Source organism: Etheostoma spectabile, unplaced genomic scaffold (assembly GCF_008692095.1).
Source record: "Etheostoma spectabile isolate EspeVRDwgs_2016 unplaced genomic scaffold, UIUC_Espe_1.0 scaffold00003433, whole genome shotgun sequence".
NCBI classification, from domain to species: domain Eukaryota; kingdom Metazoa; phylum Chordata; class Actinopteri; order Perciformes; family Percidae; genus Etheostoma; species Etheostoma spectabile.
In genome coordinates, this window is record NW_022603026.1 from 1,026 (window position 1) to 9,551 (window position 8,526).

At 39.5% G+C, this 8,526-nt stretch overlaps 1 pseudogene; it reads right to left on the bottom strand.

The window, feature by feature from the left end:
- Positions 1-1,167: 1,167 nt before the first annotated feature.
- Positions 1,168-6,171, bottom strand: LOC116676536 (peroxisomal membrane protein 11A-like; annotated as a pseudogene).
- Between the last annotated feature and the right edge of the window lie 2,355 nt (positions 6,172-8,526).

An 8,526-nucleotide genomic window follows, 5' to 3' on the forward strand; every position in this document is an offset into this window, starting at 1 on the left:
GCCTTATCAGAATGTCATCCTCTTAAGAAAAGATTTCAGAAAAGAGTGTATTGTTGTCTCAGTATAAATAAAATAAAGCTTTTAATTCAACACTGTGTCATGCCTCCCCAAGAGGGCAGTGTTGCTCTATTCTAAACTGAAACAACTGTTTTTTTTATTGCTCTCCACACACACATTTTTAACTTTATAAAAATAGTAGTATTGAAAAAGCACAATTTAAAATATTTGTTTGTTAGTGTTTTATTATGAACCTTTCAATCAACTGTGACAGTAAAATCATTAAGTCTCTGATATGTGATAACAAATGTCAAGTGCACCTGCAGCTTTAAGGACTGAAGTTCATTATTTTCTAGAGCAAGTTGCAGGTTTCTAAATTTATCCTTGCTCACTTGTTTTGACTTTTGTCAAAGATTAAAAAATTTTTTAAAAAACATACCGTACATAAACATACAATTCCTAGACAATATATAAGAATGAATTGTAATCACATTATCAAGGGTGTCTTTGTTCATTAAAATAGTTACAACAAAAGCATTTCGTACTCAATGTTTCTTTACACCTTTTTGGCAGAATAATCTGCTGAGTCCAAGTCCAGGCTTGAATAGCAGACTGAATAATGAATAACAGATGAGATAATAGGCCTTTTTCACAGAAGATATTTTGAAATGTCACAGTAGGGAAAGCACAGGTGTAATTAATGAAATGAACGATGGCTCAATTCCATGTAGGTGCTTTTATTTCAGGGTGGTATTGTCCTAGTGGCTCACTCTCCCTGGGACTCTTGTTGTAGTTTTTAGTAACACATGTGCTTTTTCTACTTTGACAAGTCAAAATGTCTACTGTGAAAGAGTGCTTTTTTAGAAGCAGTTCAATTAAATTAATTGAATCATAGAGATCAAACATTTAGCAGCATCAAATCACAAAACAGAGAGCCGAGAAAGGCAGTAAACTTAAAGTGGCAACCCTACTCAGGTTAAGATCTTACTTTTTTCTCAGATAGGTACAAAAGCTCGCATCAATAAGAAGCACTTCGTATTTATAAAACTGCTGTTTTGTGCTGTTGGAGGAGACAGGAATGCACCAGTCGTTATTTAATTATGAAAAATAAACAGGCTACTATAAACTTGATTTGCTTAGTTTTAAACCAGTGTGTCAAGTTAATTCTCTCTAATTCAATGTGAGTGGTTTTTCAAAAGTATAATGTAATCTGTTCAATCAGTTAATCAAAAGTGTGTTACAAAACTATCAAATTCAGTCATCCCTTCAATTATTGCTGGCCAGAGTTTGGTGTCAAACAAATGTCATTCAAACATCTGCTACGAAATGTTCCCGTGATAGGTTGTCTAATCTAACTGAGCACCACGTTGACCTCGGTCCGCCATTACAGCTCCAGGTAGATGACACTAAATCCTTTTAAAAACGTTCATGATAATTTCTTATCTTATCTGTCAGTAAGGTTTATCTCCACCCTTGTTATCACGGCTTGAGTCTTAACTTGGGCTGTGCAAGGGTTACAATCCCAATCACTGAGGATACCAACCACAAAATCCCACCACTCCTGCATTTGACTTGTATATACCCAGCCTGTCTAGGGGAATGAAGAGATCACATATATCTTCAACGTGTCCAAGGCAACAGCAGGGTGCGACTTTAGGCTCTCTAAGAGCAGAAAGAGAAACGCATCTAGGTGAGGAACGACAACTTCAGCTACTTCAGGACTCTCATTGAGCTGCAGCTCCATTTTCTGTCTGAAGTGTTTATCTCTTGCTCTCTGTGTCATTAACTGGAGGACAACATAAACATCTCTGGTCAGACTCATAACTAGCGAGAGAAAGTAGCAGCGAGAGGAATTTAGGCTCCAGCGTTCCTTGTCGATATTGCGGATAAGACCGACATTTCTGGCCCAAAGTACATTGTCACAGATAAAGTAGAGAGCGCGGTTCATGTTGGCAGCAGTAAGGCAGAGGCACAGCACTCGGTCAGAGAGTTGCATGGTTCGCTTAGCAGCCTCAATGGAATTTACTGTGTTTCCCAGCCTGAACACTGACAAAGAGGAAGAAAAAAGGATATTAGAGCAGTTATCAATTTAATGTGAAATGCCAGGTCAACATTTCATAGTAGCAGTCCCCTATGGAGAGAGGTTAAGGTACATCTAAACCACACTACATTGCCTTTCATCTAATTACATTTGTCTCTCTGAAGGAAAGAGATCATGGTTAGTTACTTAGCGTGTCTACATACTGTCATGGCACCTTTCTAGCCCAAGCTCTTCGATGCATTTGTTGCTTTCTGAGCCCTCCAGAAGGCATGTTATTGGCATCATTCACAAGCCACTATCACAAGCTCTGTTTTAAATGGTCACACCTGCATGTCTCCTTCACCCACTACTATTACTGAAGCCAGACAGACCAGGTATAGAGACAAAAGAAGCCTGTGGCAGCAGCTCGGATGCACAGAATAGACAATTAAGTGGTGCACAAACAGAGCCTGGCCTGGTTCTCTTTGGCCCCAAGAGGAGCAAAATCTTCCTTGCCTGACTAGGGTGACCACCCGTCCCGCGTAGCGCGTGCGCGCACAGCGTTTGAAGCCCAATTCACGCGTCCCGCAAATTGAGACCGTGTCACGCATAATCAATGCTTGCTCCAAAAAAAATGTTGGTCGCTCTATATCTTGGAGCCCGAGGCAGCCAAACGAGCCGGGGGGTGGTGGGGGGGGGGGGGACACTAAAAGCTGCGGTAAAGTCAGGCAGTTTCGAGCCGATTTCAGAACAGGAAGTGACTTTAACACTGTGGTGCGATTCCGATTTAATAAAATATAATCAGACCCACACATCAGCTGGAACAGTCTCTAGTTTTAATTGTAGCTCTCAGAATGTTCTACATGAGATCTGTTGCTGATTTTAATATACAACAGACTGGAGATGATCTGTGATCTGAACGGATTTAGTCTCTCTGACTTCTAAACGTCTCTATCAGCCATAATGTCCAGAATATGACTTTAAATCAGACAAATAGTTCAAATCCCTCCTATTCGTTGTCATGACAGCGCAGGCACGTGCATAGCCTACCAGACACTGGGAAGGGACTTTTAGGAACGCGCTTTCCAATTCGAAAAATGGAGAAAGACCCCGAGTCTGAGCAGTCTGAGGCCCCCCCCACCATCAGTTAGAAAGAGAAGGTGGGTACAAGGAAGACTGGGAGGACTCTTTTGTTTAAACTGTTCCTGTGGTGTTGAGCAATTCACTTCCTGTTAGTCCTATAATTTTATTATAATGTATTTAAAGTGAATAAATTGTAATGAAAAATAAAATTAGTGGTACATCTGTCAATTATATTATAATTGTATGAGATTTCAAAATATCAATCTTTATTTAGAAAAAAATACACATTGGTTGGCCTATCAGCAGTTACACATGTCCAGGGGCATAGGGCATTATTAATATACCATGTAAGGTGGTATGTGCTAGAAATGGGTAAACCAGTATTAGTGAGTCTGCCCGTGGGGGGCACCGCTTCGCCAGGCAGTGTCCCACATTGTCCCTCAGAAACATACCACTTGTCCCCCCTTGGGCTTATTAGCAGGTGGTCACCCTATGCCTGACACAGCTCTAACGCATTACCATATCCTTAATTTCCATGTGAAGCTTGTGTCAAGTCTCTCTCCGAAAGATTTTAATACATTTTAAAAAACACAGAGCGTTGTCAAATTGATTTGTGATTTATGAACAGATTCACACATAATCCTGAGAATTCAATAATCAGTGAAAAATGGAAACAATTGATTGCTTATGAAAACAATCATAAAGACACTACCAGGACCTCAGTATAAAGAACAAGTTGTATCAAAATGGTGTATATCTCCCCAACACAAATATCTGCCTTGGTCCTGTAAAAACAAAAATCCACAGGGTGTCAAAGTTAAAAAAGTTTCAGTCAGGGTTGTAATGTAAACCTATCTATCTATGAGCTGTCAAGGCCAGTTACAGGGTAATCATTGTTATTGCCACAGTTGGTGCAGGTCCACTTGTCAGCATAGAGTGTACTCACCGACATAATGTCCATCTCAAATCAGAGCGGGGAAAAAGCTCAAGACACAAATCGCAATAGTCTGGTCTAAGCAAATGGGCTGAGGGCATATAAATACCAAAGAGAATGCAAAATTGCCAAACAGTACTCTTGTAAACTACAATTTGTACTACACTTTTACAGAGCTCAAACAAATACACTTTGACGTATGTAGGTTGCAGCAAACTTTGGTTAACCAAGTACCAACTGCCACTTTGCTTGTTTGAAAGCCATGATGTCTCTCTAATGGGTGGGTCAAATTCTCTGGGTGGACAAAGCAGAGAAAAGGGAGGTAAACTTGCCCCTTATGACCTCATAAGGAGTAAGATTCCAGCTCTGCCCATCTGAACTTTCCCTTTCTCAAAGGCAGAGCAGGATACGCAGGGCTCGGTTTACACCTATCGTCATTTCTAGCCACTGGGGGACCATAGGCAGGCTGGAGGAACTCATATTAATGTTAAAAAACGTAATAAAATGGATTTTTTTGCGCCATGGGACCTTTAATGAAATAACATATTTACCTTCAAGGAAAAGGAGCCGATGTGCTATTTAACAGAGGTATAAATGTAATAACTGTTAAGGCTGTCATCTTCTATTCAACTGAACATGAGACAGGATGAGTAAAACCTAGGTTGCTTATAAGCTCGGCTAAACAATGTAATATTTAGTTTAAAGTTGAAAATATTTAAACTAAAACTATTCTATCCTTCTATTCTTAAAGAAGCTATATTTCCTGGAAAAAAAGGTGTTGGTTCCAAAAGATTTTTTGTATAACATATGAGATTATTGAAAATAGGGCTCGATGGGAGCGACAGAAAGTCAAACAACTGAAGCTGTTATTTGCTGTGACTCAGCTCCTGACTTCTGGGCAGTCGACAGCTCACCCTGACCTTGAAAACATCATTACGTTTTCATAGAGACACTTTAAAAGGGTTTTGGAGGACGGCAAAGTGGTTAAAAATTACCATGAAGAGAACACTTGACTTCAGATTAGGTTGAGACCACAGGGCTATCATATATTAATAATAAAATAAAAAGGATGCTTTATTTTGCTGCTTTTGTGCATGATGCAAGTCTATGAAACTGATGGTGAAGGAAGACAACTAGACTGACTACAGAGCACAGTGATTCAGTGTTAACACCAGGCACTGATATGGTGAGCACAGTCTACAAAAGTTCACTTAATTTTTGAATTGTAAGAATAATATTAATAGTAGTTTATTTGGAATAACACCTTTTAAAGACAAAGCCAAAAAACGCTTCACATGACAATAAAAAAGTACTTGTAATTGTATGTGAGGACATAACCCTAACCTTTGTAGTGCATTATCAATTTAGATCAGTCTTAATGATTGTATTTTATATTCAGTCGCCCTACTCCTCATTTTGTAATGAGGTTTCCCGGGGATCACCGAAACCAACTTAACTCCTGCAACGTTAGCTACTGAGGGACCCCTCCCTCACTTTTGTTAGTATACTCACATTTTCGTCCAGCGCTCATGTTGGTCTCGAGACTTTTAAGTTTCGACACAAGGTTAATTCTTTCGGAGTTGTTTCGAAGTAAATATATCGACAGTGCACATGTATATTGGGTTGCCCTGGGGGGAAAAAAGAAGACGGAGAGAAAGTTGACGTTCAATTAAATGCTCTTTGCATGCGCTGCCTTTTAATCTCACACGCCTATCTAGTAACTTAACTTTTCTATCAATGAAATACAACGTGGACAGTTTACGACCCGATCACAAACAGTCTCTACGACTCACCTGAATATACGGTCCCTTCCTTGACTTTGGCTTGTGAATTTTACAAACGCTTCCATGTTTAAATCGATCAAGAACAGCTCTAGTCAGTAAGAGAGAGAGAGTTGCACCCTCGTTCATAGATCGACCCGGAACGTTACCGTTGGTAGACTGTCAGTTACTTGTATTCAGGTTAAACAACGATAGTAATGGTGGTTCATCTAACGTTGCCGAATAAAACTCAAGCAGATAATGTGAATTTGGAAACTTATTCCACATTCACACTAAGCTAATATAAGGGCCGGTTTGGCAGACAGCTGAGCCATACTTGTTTCACTACGGACAGCTTTGCGAACGGACCAAAAGCCGAACGCGTTTCGTTGGTTGACAGCATAGACAGTTAAAGAAGTAGAAGTAGTACCATAGAGGTTGACAGTGTTGTACTTTTTTTTCTTTTTAAATTTTATTACTTCTATCTTACAAACAATCAAGGCACAATGTGTTTGTACAATTGTCAATAAAAAAAAATAAAGAAAAAATAAAGAAAATAAGATACTGGGGGTCTTTAGTCTAGTAGAGAAAGTAAGTCCAATAAATAAATGAGTCTCTTGGCGTTCTCTTTTGTCATGTGTTGACATGTGGGGTTTGACCTTTAAATATTTGCACCTATGAATAAAATGTTTACAATGCTCAATCAAGTTATTTATCAAGAATTCTAGATTCTTGTCCTTCAAACAAATTCCAGCTTTAATTGACATTTTGTTTAATGGGTGTAGCAGCACACCTTTAGATTGAATCCAGCATTGAAAAGATAGCCAGTTCGAGTCCAACCAGCGGCCCTTTGCTGCATGTCATTTCCCCCTCTTTCTCCCCTTTCATGTCTTTTGCTGTCCTATCAAAATAAAGGCTGAAAATGCCCAAATAAATAATTCCAATAAAATCTGCAGGTAAAAATCTGATACGTACCTGTACGTTGGTTCTGGCAAAGGGCTAAGCCCATAGACAGTTAAAGAAATGGACCAACAGATCCCATTGCTCTGAACGGAGACCGGGGAAGGCCGTTAGAAGCACTTTTCCGAAGATAGCTGAGCGTTACTGCGCAGCCTCCAACTGAGCTTGACGACATACTGTGGATGTGACGTAAGCATTCTGTCTGAAAGTTGTAAGTCTTTGGGTAGCTGTGCCAAGAGAAATCTCAATCATTCCCAATCTTGCAGAGACGGAGAGCGTATATGTAAGTATATGTAAGGAGATAACATTGGCACAGGCTAATTATTGCTAACTAAAATGCTAGATCCGTTAGTAATTAAACTAAACAGCTAATGTAAGTCCAAACTGTCTGTGAGCTTGTCCTGTACTACACGGTCATTCCTCTACTGTGCGACAGTAAGTCGCATGGTTATTATCGTTTGCCTATTTTTTTTATAAATGTCTGCCAAAGAGCCATAACGTAAGGTATAAGGCATTAGAGCCTTTTATACATTGTCACGTTTCTTTAGAAGTGAACAGTGGACAAATAGAGCCTTTAAACGCTTCAGATGTAATGTTCGCTGTCAAAGTGGCGCCAAAATGAATGGCAGTCAACAGCAGGTGATGGCTTGTTAGCAGCAAAATGGCGCCATAGGAGCTTTGCTTAGAGAGGAGAGGCTTACCCCTTGGGTAAGCCTCTGATTGTGTTATAACCACGCAACTTACTAACTTCCTCTTTAACTGTTTATGGGTTCTGGTTGCCACTCCACGATGTAAGTCGAGTGCTGAGCCATTAATATCAGCTGGACTTTTTGTGGAGAACTAAAAGAAACACTGGTACATTTATTTTGGTCTTGCCAATATACCAAGAAACTATGGAGCAGATTATCACATTTTATTACTGTTCATATTTCCCCTCAATTCACATTACTTTGGGTAAATGTATCGTTTGGAACTTTGTAAGTTTTCAAACTATTAGTTTGATGTGTTTTGCTTGGTTTTGAACACAGACTGTTGAGATGTACAAAAGATGTTGTTTCCTACTGTATGTCCACATTCTTCAACATATCATTTGGGGAAAGAAAAAAATAAGAAAAAAAAAAAATTTAGTGCAGATTTGAGTTGCACATGCTCAGACTAAAACGGTTTACTGCATAATGTGTCATACCCGATGAGGAGTCGAGTCAGACCGGCTCTGGTTGAGTGCAGAGTGCAGTGTATGCTCAGATTTAAACGGTTTACTGCATAACATGTCATAGCCTACTGAAATTTGCGAAATCCATGAAATAATAAACTTTTCTCATTACAAACAATAACAGAAGACGGGAATCATTTCAAAAACGTTATCTATCTATGATTATTTGATTGCCTTTGTTGTGTTTGACCGTTAACTTGTAGCCAGCATTGAACGAACTTCGTTATGTAGGTCCATTTTTACTGTATTGACATTACAGAAGTGTCTTGTTAGCATCTTGTAGGCTACTTGTTGCAAAGTGACGCATGTGTGACGCATGAAATCTGCCCTCGTCTTACATCATAGACAGTTAAAGAAGTGGACCATCAGATCCCGACGTTCTGGACGGAGACCACTGAAGGAAAATAGAAGCACTTTTCCGGTGATGGCTTACTCCCTTGACTTACATCGGGGCGTGACACTTGGTTCTTCTTCTTCTTCTTCTTCTTCTTCTTCTTCTTCTATTATTTAATGGTGGATTGCAAACAATTTTTAGGTCCACCTACTGTACTGGAGTGTG